We start from the raw sequence: 18,853 nt of genomic DNA, 5'->3' as shown, positions 1-18,853 counted from the left end.
CATTCTGTGACACCATTATCAAGACTAACTTTCAGATTTATTAATTAAATTTACATTGCACCAGCTGCTGTGGTAAACACATGGCCCCAGGACATTAGTTCTGGGTCTCTGGTTTATTAGTCTAGTGTCATTACCACAATGCCAAAACCTCCCCAGTTACAAGATGCATTGCAGTAACTAACCAAGGTTGCTCCTAAACCCGATGGGAAGCAGGTGAGAGAGACTATTACCTCCAAATTACATACCGTATTGATTTAGAAATATATTGGTATTCATTCTTGATCAAGATACTTGAATTTCCTCCATAACAACACTAAGAAGCAACATAATCATAATCATTGCTGATGCATCTCCTATTCCACAAATTAATTACAAGAATGGTATCCTAATTTGGTTGTCTTGTCAAGAATTTAATAATGCTCCTTTGAAGTGCCTTGGGACATTTCATTACAATAATGTTATTTTTAAGTTTTTAACACTTATGGTGTAATTACTCAGTCATCTCGGTCACCTATCATCTTAGAAAGGCACATAATTTGACATGGATGATCATAGCAATTAGCATACAACAGGCTTGGCCAGTCATGGTGCAAGAAAAACACCAAATGGAAGAGAGCTTTGGGAACAAGAGGTCCAAACACTCCTGTTCTGTTTCAATCAGGTACACTGCGGCACATTTCAAATTACTCAGGTAAAAGTGAAACAATCTCATTTACATCGCCATAAGAAATCCCAAAATAGCAATTTCACCGCACAACCTTCTTTTAGTGAGAACATGTCACCTTACACAATTGCTCATCATCCAATCCACCCTGTGGTATGAAAGCAATGTGCTTTCACTTCACTTAATAATTCCTGGTCAGCCACTGGAGAACAATAAGTATCTACCATCCCTCTTGGAGCAGGCAAACACCCTGGAGTCAAATTACCTCTCACTATTTACAGTCATGTAGATAAATATGGCAGCCAATTACAATAGTAATGTCTCTCAGCCAGAGATGAGTATTCCTTCAACAAGCATTTGGCCAATGTTGGCCATGAGACTAAAATAACTCCCTGCACCTCCTGCCCCACCAGAACAGAGTAACACAAAGTATAAAGCTAAATTACTTTGCGTAGGGGTTGAATTGGTGACCTGAAATGACAGGTATATTGACTGAACAAAGACACGCACTTCCAAAATGCAAGAATAACCGAACACTACATTTTCTTAACGCAGATATATAAATAATAGCATTAAAAAGGGAAGCAGAACAAATTTATTAGTGATGCAATAATGACAGATAGTTTGGTACCCAAAATTAAGGCAAAAATACAAAGACAGCCTCCGCCCTCCCTCCAAGCTGTGGAAGCACGATTGCCTCATGCACTCTACACCTAGGGTAATAGACTCCTCACTCACTCAGCACCAGGGCAAAGTACCTCAGAAAAACATAGAAAATAAGAGGGATAGGCCATTCAGTCCTACGAGTCTGCTCTGCCAATATGATCATGGCCGATCATCCAACTCTGCACTCTGTTCCCTCTTTCTCCCCATACCCTTTTATCCCGTTAGTCCCAACTCTTCCTTGAAATTATTCAATATTTTGTCCTGAACCACTGCCTGTGGCAGAAAATTCCATAGGCTAACCACTTTCTGGGCAAAGTAATATTTCATCTCAGTCCTAAATAGTCTACCCAGCATCCTTAGATTGTGACCCCTGCTTCTGGATTCCCCAGACATCAGAAACATACTTCCTGTATCTATCCTGTCCAAACCAGTTTCTATATAACCAGAGAATCCCTGCAGTGTGGAAAGAGGTCATTTGGCCCATTGAGTCTGCACCAACCCTCTGAAGAGCACCCCACTCAAACCCCTACCCTATGCCCGTAACCCAGCATTCACCATGGTTGATCCACCTAGCCTGCACATCCCTGGACATTACGGGACAATTTAGCATGGCCAATCCACCTCACCTGCACATCTTTGGACTGTGGGAGGAAACCGGAGCTCCCAGCAGAAACCCACAGAGACACGGGGAACACATGCTAATTTCACACAGTGAGTCACTCAAAGCTGGAAATGAACACCAGTCCCTGGCGCTGTGAGGCAACAGTGCTAACCACCGAGCCACTGTGCCATCCCGTCCAAACTGACTCAGTTTCTAGTCACACACCAGTCCTAACACCCAGAAATCAGCTCGGTAAACCTTCACTGCACTCTGTCCATAGTCAGAACACCCTTCCTCAGATAAGGAGACCAAAACTACACACAATACCCTAGGTGTGGTCTCACCAAGGCCCATACAACTGTAGAGATAGTAGAGACAGAGAGTCACTCAAGGCTGGAAATGAACCCCATACAATTGTAACAAGACATCCCTGCTCTTGTATTTGAATCCTCTATGATTTTGCTCCCCAAGTGGATAACCTAACATTCATCTACATTATATTTCATCTGCCATGCACTGGCCCACCAATACACATAGTTCAAATCACATTGGAAGCATTTACGCAATCTCCTCACAGTTCATCCTCCTACCCAGCTTTGTGTCGTCTGCAGACTTGGAGATTTTACACTTAGTTTCCACATCGAAATTATTAGTATATATTTGGTGAATAGCTGAGGTCCAAGCATTGATTACTGTGGTACCCCACTAGTCACTGCCTGCCAATTGGAAATTGATACATTTATTCTGAGGCGAGGCAAGAGTGGACATTGGACTACTGGAAAACGAAGTTTGAGAAATAGAAATGGGGAACAAAGAAATGGTGTGCTTTGAATTTGCCTTCATAGTGGAAGACACCATCAGCATACTTCAAGACAGTCATGGGCAGAGGTGGGTATTGTGAACATCACTAAGGTGGTGGTGCTGGGGAAACTGCACCCACACTGGATGGGCTGTACTCCAGAGTTCTGAAGGTGACAGCTGATGAGACTGTACAGGCACTGATGGTGATCTTTCAGGAAACACTGGAGTCAGGGAGAATCCCAGAGGACTGGAAATAGCTAATGTAACACCCCTGTTTAAGGCGGCAAGGAGACAGAGACAGAAAATTATAGGCCAGTTAGCCTGACCTCAGTCGTTGGTAAGATTTTAAGAGTCTGTTGTTAAGGATGAGATTGTGGAGTACTTGGAAGTGCATAGTAAAGTAAGGCTGAGTCAGCATGGGGAGATCATGCCTGACAAATCTGTTAGGATTCTTTGAGGAGGTAACGAGCAAGTTAGACAAAAGAGTGGAGGTGATCCATCTAGATTTCTGGAAGGCCTTTGACAAGATGCTGCACAGGAGGCTGCTAAATAATGGTGTTAGGGGCAAGGGCAGAGGATTGGTTGACTTACAGAATGCAGAGTGTGGGGAGAAAAAGAGTTTTTCAGGATGGCAGCCTGTAACCATTGGAATTGCACAGGAGTCAGTGGTAGTAATGAGGAATTGGGGAGGCTGTGCAAGGACTTGGACAGGCAAGGAGGGGTAAAGAAGTGGCAGGTGGAATAAAATGTGGGCAAATGTGAGGATAAATACTTTGGTGCGAAAAATAAGGCGTAAACTATTTTCTAAATGGGGAAAGGCTTCAGAAATCTGAAGGACAAAGGAACTCGGGTGTCCTAGTTCAAGATTCTCTTAAGGTTAACATGCAGGTTAACCATGGCAGCAGAGTAGGGCACTCCGGTTGGAGTTCCTCTGCTCGCCAGTTCCTTTACTGCTTTTTTCCATCATTTTTTTTTCTCTCCTCTTGTGGTTTTCCCTTTCTCCCACCGCCCCCCCTCCCCCCAAGAGAGTGGAGTTGCTGAGTGGGCACGGGCTGAGTCCCACAGTGGAACCAGCCTGGGCAGCGCAGTCTTGTGCTTTGGGGCCTGCAGGCACGGCCCATGAGCCCCAGAACATCGCGGGCTGAGAGCCCTGGACAGAGACTGGTGTGAGGGGACAATCCTTAGCTTAGAACTTACCTTAAAACACTGTAATGTTAAGCTCTTAATATTCTCCTATTTTTAAACTTATTTTCAGCTCTGTAATTAAGCAACTAGAATATAGAACATAGAACAGTACAGCACAATACAGGCTCTTCGGCCCACGATGTTGTTACAAACTTTTACCCTAAACCTAAGGTCTATCTAACCTCCACCGCTACTTTATACTATCATCCATAGGCCTATCTAACAGCCGCTTAAATGCCCCTAATGAGGCTGACTCCACTACCCTCTCTGGCAATGCATTCCACGCCCCTAGCACTCTGAGTAAAGAACCTACCTCTGACGTCTCCCTGATATCTACCTCCTTTCACTTTAAAACTATGTCCCCTCATAAAAGCAACCTCCACCCGAGGAAAAAGTCTCTGGCTGTCTACTCTATCTATACCTCTGATCGTTTTGTACACCTCTATCAAGTCAACTCTTCCTTCATCGTTCTAATGAGAAAAGCCCTAGCTCTCTCAACATTTCCTCGTCAGACCTTCCCTCCATTCCAGGCAACATCCTGCTAAATCTCCTCTGCAACTTTTCTAATGCTTCCACATCTTTCCTGTAATGAGGTGACCAGAACTGGACACAATACTCCAGATGTGGCCGAACCAGGCTTTTGTATAGCTACTTCTATTTCTCTGCTGTATCCAAGTACTAAGGTACTTGTACCTAAGATATCGCCATAACAAGGCAGACATTGTAAAAGCTTTTCACTGTACTCCTACAATGGAGTACATGTGACAATGTAAAGGATGTTGTGTTAGTTGGCAGTCAGGAAGGTAAATTCTATAACAGCATTCGTTTCAAGAGGGCCAGGATACAACAGCAGAGATGTACTGCTGAGGCTGTACAAGACTCTGGTCAGATCACATTTGGAATATTGTTAGCACTTCTGATTCTGTATCTAAGGATGGATGTGCTGGCCTTGGAGGGGATTCAGAGGACATCTACAAGAATGATCCCAGGGATGAAGGGCTTGTCACATAAGGAGTGGTTGAGGACTCTGGTGAAATACTCAATGGAGTTTAGAAGGATGAGGGGGTCTCTCATTGAAACTTACAGAATACCAAAAGACTTGGATAAGGTGGGTGTAGAGACATTTCCACTAGTAGGAGAGACAAAGAACCAAGATAGGAAGGAATTTCTTCAGCCAGAGTGGTAAATCTGTGGAACTCATTGCCACAGAGGGCTGAGGTCAAGTCACTGTGAATTTAAAACTGAGATAAATAAGTTCTTGATTAGTAAGGGCATCAAAGCTTACAGGAGAAGGCAGAAGAATGGGGTTAAGAAACTTATTAGCCATAACTTGATGAACTGAATTGTTCAATCCTGCTGACATTTAATGTTCTGACTCTGTCCAATCCTGTCACTGTTTTCTAAGTGCCCTGCTGTTAAATCTTTTATAATGGGACTCTAGCATTTTCCCCACTTACTGATGTCAGGCTAACAAATCCTCAATAGTGCGTTTACATTAGCAATCCTCCAATCCCTAGGAACCAGTAGAGTCGATAGCTTTTCCATACTTGTTCCTCTCCCATGCAGCAGAGCAACAAATTTGGCTGATGTTACTTTTCACTAGAGGTCATTCACTAACATCAATACCCTGGTCCCCAAACAGTAATCAAAGTATTTGGTATGCTGTTTTACAGGAGAATGGCTACTGCAGATTCTTGCTCTGTCTACCTAGTACTCTTACTCTGCCTGGTGGTCATCGATTTCCTGTCTGTGAAACCTTAACCTGCACAGTCACCATCTCTTGGTACATTCTATCCATGATGCTGAGCTTTGCGGATGCTCCACAGAGTCCCCAGCCACAATTCCAGCTCCAAAACCTAGGCTTCCAGAAGATGCTCTCCTGCATTTGCTTTAATCCCAGGCACGCAGAGCAGGAGGAGCACACCATAGCTTTCTGCTCTCCCTCTGTGACTTACCCCTTAAAACTCTTAGATTGTCAAATAAAGCAAATAATATTAATTATTCTCAGACCCTTTTCCTCTGGACCTTTGAACTATTGCTCTTACAAAGTATAAACTCAAAAATAAAGATTTCACAATGTATAAAAAAGTAAAAAATAGTATAAATAATCACCTGACCATACTCAGCTAACCAGCTGCTTACTCTTGCCTTTGTGAATTCTGATACCACATCAGGAGCTTTGCCTCTGGAGCCAGTGAAGATTCACTTCATTCCTGCTGCTGCTCCAGTTAAGCTCTGCTCCTCACGCATTTACCAGAAAGCCCCACTACTACAGTTTGCTCCCAGTTGCACTTTGCTCTACTCTGACTGACGTTCCAAAACTTCTAAACTTCAGCCAATGAACTTGTTTTCTGTAGTGTCATTTCTTGTTTTCAACAAGAACTTACTGCAAGACACACATGCCAGATTGCAATGCTGACTGCAGGACTCTTTCCAGTCAGCTTCACTGTGATGCTGACTACAGGACACTCTTCCCAGACTGCCTCACAAGTGATGCTGCCAACTGTGGGACACTCTTCCCAGACTGCCTCACAAGTGATGCCAACTGCAGGACAGTCCTCCCAGTCTACTTCATCATGATGTTGACTGCTGAATACTCTTCCCAGTCTGCCTGACTGGGATGCTGACTGCAAGACACTCTTCTCTGTCTTCTCACTTACTCACAACATTGGGATTGGGAAATACAGCCTCCTTCCTCACTCACTCAGCAATGGGGTAGCATGGGGAAATATGGCAGCCTTTTTTTCAGCAAAAATAATAATTTTTAAATAATTTCAAAATGAAAGGGTAGGACACAAAACGTCAGATAGTCATAAAACCGAACTGTTTTACAAATGACCTTTAAGGCATGTGCTGTCTTGAACTTGTGTACCTATTTGTGTCACCAATCTGACAAACATGACCCAACAGGCCTCCCAGTGAACTATCAAGTTGCTTTGTCACATCAAACACATAATAAGAATTAACAAAACCATCACAGCACAGTCAACTATAGTGAAGCAAAGACCACCACATTCTGGAAATCTGAAACAAAGAGAAACAGAAATTGCTGGAGAAACTCAGGTCTGGCAGTCTCTGTGGAGAGAAAATCTGGTCACTGGACTTGAAACAAACTATTTTCCCTTCATAGATACTACTGGACCTACTGAGTTTCTCCAGCAATTTCTTCCCAAGGTAATTAAGAAGGGGCAATTGATTGTGACCTTGACAACAACATCCAAACTAAAAATATTGAAGCACTTTGGGCATTGAGAGGTGTTTTGAAATAACACTAATGCACTGCTTGAAGGGTTCAGCAGATTCAACAGTAACTTACAAGAGAAAACTGAATCAGTACTTGAAATTGTAAAAATTTACAGGGCCTCGGGTAAGAGCACGGAAGTATGGCTAACGGGACAGCATTTTCAATGAACGTGCATAGATAATACTGGCTGTGCGTGGTCTTACATGTGGGCCCACAAGTAAATTTCACTCGGTGATCTTTTTGCATTAGTGATTGCCAACCTATTAGTTTGAATTCTTGTGAAAAATGAGGCAATTACGATCACATTTTAAAATTGTGTTCAGTAGACTCAACCTTACTTCTTGAACAGGAAGATTTGAAAGAATGAGAAAAATTCGGATTTCTTACGTGTTTTTTGTGATGAAAGTTCCGCTCCTGAAACAATATTTAGATTCACCATGTAACAGGCAGATACAGTATTCATAAAACAGAAACAGATTCCTTATTTGGTCAGGACACAAAGATTCATGTTTTAGAGTGCTTAGAATCCCACCTATTACATTATACGAGAAAACAGACAAGTGAGGAGAGATAGTAGGAACTGCAGATGCTGGAGAATCTGAGACAACAAGGTGCAGAGCTGGATGAACACAGCAGGCCAAGCAGCTCATAAGTGAGGAGCGCTGGCTGTCTTGTCTCTGGCTGAATTCTTAGTAAAATAACCTTTTTAATCAAAGCTCCTGTCATGGTCATAAATTAAGATGTAACCTTCAAACAGTGATAACGACCAAGTTAGGTACTTTACAAAATTATAACCATTCCAGGAATAGACACCAGAAAAGGCAATTTGTCAAAACCTCTATTACGCATGCCAGTGGGCAAAAAGAAAAATTCTCAACCTTCAAACTGCTATCAGCTCCAGGCTCCCAGAATGCTTTTGACAAGGTGACACACAGGAGGGTGCTAAATAAGACAAGAGCCCATAGTGTTAGGGGCAAGGTACTGGCATGGACAGAGGATTGCCTGAGGCAAAAAGCAGAGAAGGGAGTCTTTTTCAGGAGGGTAGCTAGTGACTTTTGGAATCCCGTACAGCTCAGTTTTGAGACGTACTATTCACATTATACATTAATGTATTGGACGAAGGAACTGACGGCATTGATGCTAAGTTTGCAAATGACACAAAGATTGGTGGAGGGACAGGTAGCTTTGAGGAAGGAGGGAGGTTGCGTTGGATTTGGGACATGCTAGTTGAGTGGCCCAAAAAGTGGCAGATAGAATATAATGTAAGAAAGTATGAGGTTATGCACATTGGTAGGGAGAATAGAGGCATGGAATATTTTCTAAATGGGGAAAGGCTTCGGAAATCTGGAGTGCAAAGGGATTTAGGAGTCCTAGTTCAGGATTCTCTTAAGGTTAACATGTAGGTTCATTGGCAGTTAGGCAGGTAAGTGCAATGATAGCATTCATTTCAAGTCTGCTAGAATACAAGTGCAGAGACATACTGCTAAGGCTGTACAAGGCTCTGGTCAGATCACTTCTGGAAAACTGCGAGTAGTTTTGGCCCCTTACCTAAGGGACGATGTTCTGGCATTGGAGGGATCCAGAGGACGTTTACAGGAATGATCCAGGGGATGAAGGAGTTGTCACGAGGATTGTTTGGGTATGTACACAGTGGAATTCAGAGGGAATAGGGGGCATCTCTTTAAAACTTATGGAATACTGAGATGCCTGGATAGAGTGGACGCAGAGAAGGTATTTCCACCAGTAGGCGAGAACTAGAACCCAAGGGCATAGCTTCAGAAAACACAATCCTTTAGAACGGAGGAGGAATTTCTTCAGCCAGAGGTTGATAAATCTATGGAACTCTGCCAGACAGCTGTGGGGGCCCAGTCATTAAGTACAATTAAGACAGAGATAGATAGGTTCTTGATTAGTAAGGGGATCAAGGGTTACTGGGAGAAGGTAGAAGAATGGGGTTGAGAAACATATCAGCCACTATTGAATGGTGGAGCAGACTTAAATGGGTGAAATGAGCTAATTTTGCTCCTATATCTTATGGTCTCCAGCAAACTCAGCACAGAATTGTATGCTAGTTTTTAACCCATTAAATCTGTGCTAGCTGTCTGAAAGAGCTATCGATTAGCCTATCTCCCTACTCTTCCCTCAGTTTTTTTTAAAACTGCTTGTAGAATGTGATCAATTCTCTTGAGATTCATTCTGAATATTCAATATATTTAAAGTATTCTGAACTGTAACGATATACCACAAAATTCACACCATTTCTTCCTCCTCCTAATTTAAAAACAACCACAGGCATCTTAAATCTCCGTTCACTGGCACCGAACCTCTCACCATCTGGAAGCGTATCTATTCTCTGCAAACCTTTCACAATTTTAAACAACTCCAATAAATTCTCCCCTAACCACCGTTGCACTAAGGGAATAATCTTAGACTCTCTAAACTCATCACATAACTAATGGCTCACATTCTGGTATCATTCACATGAATTGTCCTCTAAGCCTGAGAGCAATTCACTTCAATATAAGTTATCAAACAAAAGGTTAAAAACCTGCACAATATTCCAAGATATTTACAATATGAAAAAAGGTCAATATCTATTTAGACAATGTTACGCATTACATTATTCTGCACAATATTCTGTCAATGAAACTCCAACTATTGGTTCAATTCAAGGTTGTCACCAATTTAGATTGTGTATCAAATGGTGTCAATTCCCAATGTCATAAAGTCCCTACAGCGTGGAAACAGGGCATTTGGTCTAACAAGTCCACACCGACCCTCCAAAGAGCATCCCACCCCGACCCTTGCATTTTCCATATCTAACCCATTTAACCGAAACATCACTGGACACTATGGGGCAATTTAGCATGGCCAATCCACCTAGTCTGCACATCTTTGGAACGTTGCAGGAAACCAGAGCACCCGGGGAGACATGGAGAGAACATGCAAACTCCACACAGACAGTCCCGAGGGTGGAATCGAACCCGGGTCCCTGGCGCTGTGAGGCAGCAGTGCTAATCACTGAGCCACCGTGTCGCGCAATTCTGACAAAAATATTTTTTAAAAAAAGATAGGCGGCAAGTCCATTTTGCACACGTCAATACCATGCATTTACCCTCATAACAGCTCTCAATTACATAGGAACAGAGAAGCATGAGTAGATCATTTCACCCCTTGAGGCAGCTCCACGATTCTAGATAACAGTTGATAATCTACCTCAATGCCATATTCCTGCACTTTCCCCAGTTCCCTTGAGATCATTAAATTGCAATTTTATCAATCCGTCTTTAACTTAATGACTGAGCTACCACAGCCATCTGGACAGAGAATTTCAACAATTTACCACTCTCTGAAAAGAAGAGATCCCTCCTTATCTGTCTTAAATGGCTTGTCTTTTATTTTCAAAGTGTGTCCCTTGGTTCTATGTCCCACAGTCAGGAGAAAAAGCCTTTCTACATCCACTCTGTTCAAGTTTCTACGACATGGCCTCTCATTCTTCTGAACTCCTGTGAATACAAAACACTTGAAAGGGACAGTCAGGGTAAGTGCAAGTAACCATGTTTTCCCTGGTTGGAGAGCCTAGAACCAGAAGGCACAATTTAAAAAAATATGGGAGATGCCATTTAGGACTGAAAGGGGGATAATTTTATTTACCAGAGAGTGGTGTTCTGATCAACCTCCTCAAGCTTTCCTCATAAGGAGAGTCCCACTTAGCCAGGTATCAGTTTGGTGCACCTTTGCTGCACTTCCTTCTACGTCAAGTACATCCTTCCTCAGACAAGGGGAGCAGGAACTGCATGCAATTCTCCACCTGCAGGCTAACCACTGCCCATACAATCGAGGAAAGACTTCATCTGTCATGCTCGCTCAGTCTGTCTAAACGCCTCTGAAGTCTCTCTGTACTCTCCTCACAACTCATAACTCATATCAAACTTGGAAATATTACATTAGATCCCAGATCCAAAAGGTTTGTAGTGTGAGCATACTCATATTCATTGCTTAGTGTATTCTGTGGTTACTTCAAACATTCAACTGATACTAATTCCTGATACTTGATCAGGACAGTACTCAGTGCTCATTATGCAATTTACAGGCAATACGCTAACTAGTGAATCACATTCAAAATTCAATCATACAAGTTAATTTCCAAGGTCAAGGACCTGCAGCACATAGTTCCTTACCTTGATTAAGCAATCCCACTTTAATTGTAATTGAATGGGCTGTTTCATGTTTTTAAAAATTTAACACAATTGCAATTGTGAGGAAGTATCATTCAATTCATAACATTTTGGTTAAAATCTTTAAAACATAACTGACACGTGTCAGATTCTTTGCTATCACTGACATTCAAGTAACAGCACATGGCTCTAAAGTTGACCTGCAGGGAGCAGTCGGAGAGCAGAGGAGCAGCGCCGAGTGAATATAAAACTAACTGAGCTCAGGGCACATTGCAGCTGTGAAAAATACTGGAGTGGCATTACAGGGAAACTGTCACCTGACTGGCTGGTAGGAGATCTGTACTAAATTTGTAAAAGAACACAGCAAGGTATTAGTAAATTAATTAAGTCATTAAAAATTTATATAAATTAATAATCAAGTTATTAATAATTTATATAAATTAATAAAATAATTAAGTAGAGATGGCTGGGCAGGTGATGCACTGTAGCCGTGTGACGTGGGAGCTGGCAGTTCCCATTGTGAGCTGCTGTGACCATATCTGCAGCAAGTGTTGATAGCTCAAGGAACTTCGGCTCAGAGTTGATGAGCTGGAATTGGAGCTTCAAACAGGGCCTCTGTTGAAAACCAACTATAAACAAAAATCACCAGATTATAAAACAATGCAAGATGTTTAACTCAATCAAGCCTGCTCATCCAAAGTCCCATGGCTAGCCCGAGTACCCATGATACTTAAAAATGAATCAGCCACACCTCCTGCCGTAACTGTTACAAACTGAATATATGGCTAGATGTGTTGCCCCTTATTGCTAAATAATTGAACACCGTCAGGTACTTCATCAAAAGCAGCCACTTGGGTAGATTACCAGAAAACTGCAGCACCCAGGGAGCCATGCCCCAACATGGTTAAATACCTTCAGAAGGCTGAAGGAAATGGAGAACTTAAAAAGATCAGAAAGTTAAATTCAAAGCAGTAGGGTGAATTTAGTTTCAACTGCACTTGTTACAGCACAATTAACAAGCCCTTGGAGCATTTGCCATCTCTTCAGGACATCTGAAACAGACATGCCAAACTGTCTTATTTTTCAACTTCTCTCCCCTCAACAGAAATGTTTCTGATTATCTCTTGATCCCATATCCGCTATCTTGTTTCAAGTTTGTTCTATGACAACATATTCCTTACTTTGAATAATCCTTTAGTAATGTTACGCCCAACCTACTTTTTTTTTTAAACAGAACTGTTATAATGCAGTAGGAGCACACGCAGTCCATTGTACCACACTGATTCTCCAAACGAGCATGATAACTTAGTGCAATCCTGCTGCCTTTTCTCCATTAGCCTGCACATTTGCATAGAACCAATGATCATTTGCACTCTTTTGAATGCCTCAACTGTACCTGCTTCCACCACTTCCAGTCAGTGCATTCCAGCCCCTCAACATGTGCCACATGAAAAATATTTCTCTCAAACTGCTTTTGCATTTTTTACAAATTAGTGTAAATATGTGCCATCTTGTTCTCAAAACTTTCAAGAGTGGAAAAGTTTCTGTTCATCATCTCTGCTCAGAACTCTCATGATTTCAAGAACTATCAAACCTCCTCTTTTCCTTCTTCTCTTCGAGGAAAACAGTCTATCTTAATAACTGACATGCCTCATGCCTGGAAACATTTTTGTAAACTTCGTCTGCACTCTCTGCAAGCATTTACATCTTTCCTGAAGTGTGGAGGCTACAGATGTGCACAATACCTCAGCTGAGGTCTAAGTAATGTCTTTGACACAACCTACTTGCTCTTCTACTTTATGCCATTATTAATAAAGCCTCTGTTGCTTCCTCAACTTTTAAAAAAAAACTCAACATTAACACATCATACAGTTTAACTGCCCAATACTACTCGTACTGTATATTCCAATATCTCTATTCAACAACATATTTGTAACTTTATTGCTCCTGGAGAGATTTCTGATTTGAAGATTTCTTGCTTTTACTTTGTCTATTTATGTTTTATTTGTGAAACTCAAAACGATGTGCAGTTATATTGTCTTGGTTTCAACCCCAGGACTTCCAAAAGCATTTTATAGTCACAATTAAGTCATTGAATGTTTTTAAGACAGAAGCAGATTGGCTCTCCATTAGTAAGGGGATTAAGGTTACAGGGAGAAACATATTAGCCATTATCGATTGGTGGAGCAGACTCGTTCTTGTGGACTTGTGTTCTATCTTAAGTGCTAATTGCAGTCACTTCTCTGTTGTTGGAAATGCAATAGCACGTAGAAAGAACCTTCAAGCAGCAATAAGATAACAACCACATCTCTTTTATTTGACAGGTACATGCTGTTCAGGAACAATGTTCCAAATTGCTTTGAAAAGAATGGTACTTTTTTTTTAATGTCCATCTGAGAAAGCAAAATGGGCCTCAGTTTAACGTCTGAGATGCAAAATTGATTACATTGCTATATTAGGGAACATAGCAATACATTATCATCATGAAAATAGATTTTTGTATGCACAAATAGTTCATGATTGTTTCTATTAAAACAGCCATGCAACCCAAATGTTTCAGCAACTGTATTGATATTGCAGGCAACATGGCTACAATTCCTAATAAGGCAAAGAGCAGCAAATATGATAATGCTATTAAACCAGCAGAGCAGAAGTAAATATTATTCCATTGCAAATTGTGAAACTCAAGAAATTGGAATTTCTGTGCTGGTGAAAACCAGGAAAGAAAACGGGTCGAAGCTGCCAGACCTAACTGGTTAAACAATGATCAGAAACAGGAAGCCATCACCCCTACCCTCAATGACCTACATGTTCTGGTGTTTTGCTATTAGTAGGCCAGTATCACTTTGTTTGGGCCACTAAATATTGGACATAAAAGTAGCCTTGCCCAAAACTTAAGAACAAATGAAAAGTAATCACTTTCAAACAAAATAATTCTCACAAACCAAGATCAGAAAAGAAGCAATGGACTTTGTTTATTCACTCTAATTCCACCCTAATGCCTAGAAAATGCCAAGATAAACAGACCAAATAGCAGTAAAAGCAAGACAAACTGGAACAACTATTGTCTAAGGTGGTCATTTATTTTAGAACCATTTGGAACTAAAGAATACATTAATGCAAAACTGTAAAATAAGGATCACAACCTAAAATGCACATGGCTAACTGACAAGACAATTACTGAGCAGTTTATAAAGGGACTATAGTCAGCCTATCAATTCTGAATGACTAAGGTTGAAAAGCAAAATTACATCCATATGTAGTGTGTTGCGTACAGTATTCTCCTGTGCTAACTGTCCAGACTTCCTGTTTATTATGCAGGGTAATGGTTAATTTTAAAAAAACTTGAATGTTCTTTTTGCAGAGCCCTGGTTCATCACAGAACGTGCATGAGTTTTGCGAGTTTCTCATCTTCACCATTGCTGTAAGGGCCTCATCTACGAGCCTTTTTCCCTGAAGAAAGGAAAACACAGAAATGACTAGGGGAAGGAACTGTGCTGAACAGTGTATTCCAGGAGAAGAGGTTTACTATGATGAGATATCCCCATTTTTCTCAAATAAAATGTAAGACGTTTACACTCTGGCAGACTGGGTCACGCTGGTGCAGCAGCAGTCCCCATTCTTGTCTGCACTCAGTGATAACATCAAATAATTTCAGGTTAGTTATTGTGTGGTTAGATACAGAAAAAAGCTCCCTCTATTCTGCTCCAACTCATATCAGCACTTCCTGTACACCTATATGTAACATGTCCATTCTCATGTCAGCCATTCCACTGCAACCTCTCAGTTAGTGTCTGCCCAGTTCTGGACAATGGTTGACCATGGACATGTACTCACTGGAGCCTGGATAATCCCAAATATTCCTTTCATCTGGAACCTTTCTGAACAGAGGGAAGAAACTTCAATCACCTCAGTCAGGGTTGTCAAAGCACAATTCCTGAAGATGGAAGTAACTTCAACACACTGCTCCATCCAGTCCTCAGAACCACTAGCTTGAGGGCAGAGAGATTTTGTGAGGTCAGCAGCTGGTTGCCAGTCCTTCGCCGAGAAAAACCTTTGAATTCTTCAGTGTGCTGAATGTAGGTTTTAGTGGCGGCAGAGAAAATGCGCCAAACATGACACTTCAGCTACTGCCACAAGGCCATTTCCCATTAAAGCTATTGTCCTTCAGTAGTGCAGCTGTATAATCCGATGAACTGACACTATGATGACCAACTATATTCCCCTAGTATTTGTGACGGCAGTGAGACCAAGTGAAATGATCAGCACCACATCTAAATGGTTGAAACACCTCCAGACAAAATGCACGATATAGAGTTTGTTTAAATCTCTCCTTGAATTGAGGTTGATATATTTTCTCAGGTTAGAATTCTGAAAAAAAAAACTGTACAATCAACTTCAGGTATGTTGGCACTGGACAACCACACACATACCACTTCAGGCACCTAGTGCTAATAGCAAGAGGGCTGTCCATCCTGTCTCATTAACCACTCCCAGGGCAGATACAGCATAGGCTAGATACAGAGTAAAGCTCCCTCTACTCTGCCATAGCAAACACTCCCTGAGCAGGTATAGCACAGTGTTAGATACAGAGTAAAGCTCCCTCTACCCTGTTCCATCAAACATTCCCCAGACAGGTACAGCAAGGGGTTAGATACAGAGTAAAGTTCCCTCTACTCTGCCCCATCAAACATTCCCTGGGCAGGAACAGCACAGGGTTAGATACAGAGTAAAGCTCCCTCTACCCTGTCCCATCAAACACTCCCCGGGCAGGTACAGCATGGTATAGATTTAGAGTAAAGCTCCCTCTACTCTGATCTAAACACACCCGGGGTAGTTGCTGTATGGGTGAGATAAAGAGTAAAGTTTACTCTACATTATCCAAACACTCCCAGTGCAGTGGAGCACTGGTCAGATACAGAGTAAAGCTTTACATTGTCCCCATAAAACACTCCCATGTCAGGTACAGCACAGGATTAGAAACAGAGCAAAGCTCTCTCTACACTGTCCCATCAAATATCCCCAGGGCAGATACAGCATGGTTTAGATACAGAGTAAAGCTCAATCTACTCTGTCTAACCAAACACTTGCAGGACAGATCAGAATGAGTTTGATACATAGTACAAGCTCCAGAAACATCGGTACAATGTCTGTGTATAGTTCCTCTATACACTTATTCTACCGTCTGCTATGCCAGGCACCATCAGGCTACTGGCATCATCCCTATTAGAGTCAGCTTTTAATGCAGTTTTCACGCCCACTGAAAGCTGAAATGGCACTACCCAAAGCAATTGGTTAAATAGGATACATACAGCCTGGACAGCAAGGAAATTTTGATCTCTACAGCTGAACTGAGTCTGAACTCAAAGCAGTGACAAAGTCACTGCATTACCTGGCCTTTGTCATTTAAAACCAGTTTTCAATTATGAGAAGGAATCAAAATCCATTGAAAATGAACAGATCTCAAAAGTCCACCAAAGTCTGTAGCAACAGATCAACTAATACACACTTTGCACTGCAGCAACTCATGTAATCAGGGGAATAAAACCCTTTTCGTTTTCTAGGTATTAAAACAGGAATACTAAATCAAAAAGTTATATAAATTAATTCCTTGGGAGAGAGGTCTGTTGTTTAAGGAGAAACTGAATGGAATGAGTCTCTATTCTCTGGTGTTCAGAAGAACATGAGGGAATCGCGTTGCAACATAAACTTTTGAGGTATGACCAGACAGACGTTAAAAAGTTGTTTCTCTTGATTAAAGATCTCAGGTTAGGAGATATAATCTCAGAAAAAGGGATGCACCACTTAGGAATGAAACAAAGAAATTTCTTCATTCAAAAGATCCAAGTCAGGATGGTGCACAGCTGGAGGAGAAATTGCAGGTGTTGGTACTTCCATGTATCTATTGTCTGTGTGTCCTTCTTGGCAGAAGTTGCAGGTTTAGAAGGTACTATCAAAGATGCTTTGCTGAGTTATTGCAGCATATCTTGCAGATAGTACACACTGCTGCCATGGTGCATTGGTAGTGGAGACAGTGAATGGGATGTCAATCAAAAGTGTTTTAGATTTGATTGGTTGTCAAGGGGAGATATGAAAGATTGGTGTACGCTATAAAGGGAAATAGCAACAGCTTTTACAGGCATGAGAAAGATATTGCTCCAGTATGGCTTCCTCAATCTCCAAGTGACAGATGATAGCAAAGATGTTTAATAATATTTCACCTCGATGTTAAAAAGGGAAATCAGTGGGACTGTGAAGGACATGGAGTCAGTTCTGGAGGTAAATATCTGACAAGTAAGGGAATATATACTTTAAATAAAGAGAAAACTTCCAAATTTTGGACATCCATAGATTCAAAAGATTTAGATTCGTTAGACTGATTCCAGAGATGAAACATTTTCTTATGAAGAGAGAGCAGTTGATGCCTATTCTCTGGAGTTTAGAAGAACGTGGGAATCTAACTGAGGTTTACAAGATGCTAAACAGGATCGACAAAAGTAGACAGAGAGAGATGTTTCCCCTTATGAGGCAATCTTGTACAAGAGGTCACAGTTTTAGGATAAGGGGTTATAGATTTAAATCAGGGATGAGGAGAGGTTTCTTGAAAGGTTCATAAAACTGTGAAATTCACTACCCCAGTGCGCAGTAGACATTGAGTAAATATAAGGAGGAGACAGACAGATATTTAATGAGTTGAAGGTTATAAGGAGTGGACAGGAAAGTGGAAGTGAGGCTGAGATGAGATCAGCCATGATCATATTGAATGGCAGGCAGGCTTGAGGAGCTGAATTTTCTACTCCTGCTCCTCATTCTTAAGTTCTGAAACTAGAATTTTTTTTTACAAGTATCCATGGATGAATTTATCAAAAATTAAAACATAACAATGTTAGATTACTCTAGTAAGGAGTTAGCAAACACAATAAGTTAAGTTTGTTCTTGTTTTATTTCAATGCTTAAAAGAAATAATGTTTACATAAAAAAATTCATGGGTCTCAAAATAGATTTCTCCATGGCTAAATGGTATCAACCCAGAATAGTGTAGAGGCCTTGGAAAAAGACTATGGAAGAATGAATGGGAAATATAAACAAACCTCTGAAAGATGGGGCTGGAAAGTTGTCAACTACTGTATCCCTGTTAACTGTTTCCTGCTGTAGAAGTGGCAAGAAATCAACAGATCTAAGGAGATTGACAACCAGAGGCAGAAGGAATTTAAAAAAACCTTATTTTTAAACAAAGTGAGTGGTTATAATCTGTAAAGCTCTGCCTGACACAGTGGTGGAAGCAGATTCAATTGTAACTTTCAAAAAGAACTACCTGAAATATTGCTGAAAAATAAAAGATATGCCATTGAAACTTGCAGTCATCAGGACAAATGTAAGAATGCCAAATTTCAAAGGAAGCTACAATTTATATTGTATGAGATAAGGAAGTTGTGGGACAGAAGGCAGCAAGTCAAATCTACTTAGTTTGAGGTGTGGTTATGGAGAAGGCACTTGAAAACTATTGCTGCCCA

Source organism: Rhincodon typus, chromosome 1 (genome assembly GCF_021869965.1).
Source record: "Rhincodon typus isolate 14 chromosome 1, sRhiTyp1.1, whole genome shotgun sequence".
NCBI classification, from domain to species: Eukaryota; Metazoa; Chordata; class Chondrichthyes; order Orectolobiformes; family Rhincodontidae; genus Rhincodon; species Rhincodon typus.
The sequence above is the reverse complement of the archived record's forward strand: the minus strand, read 5'-3'. Positions refer to the sequence as shown.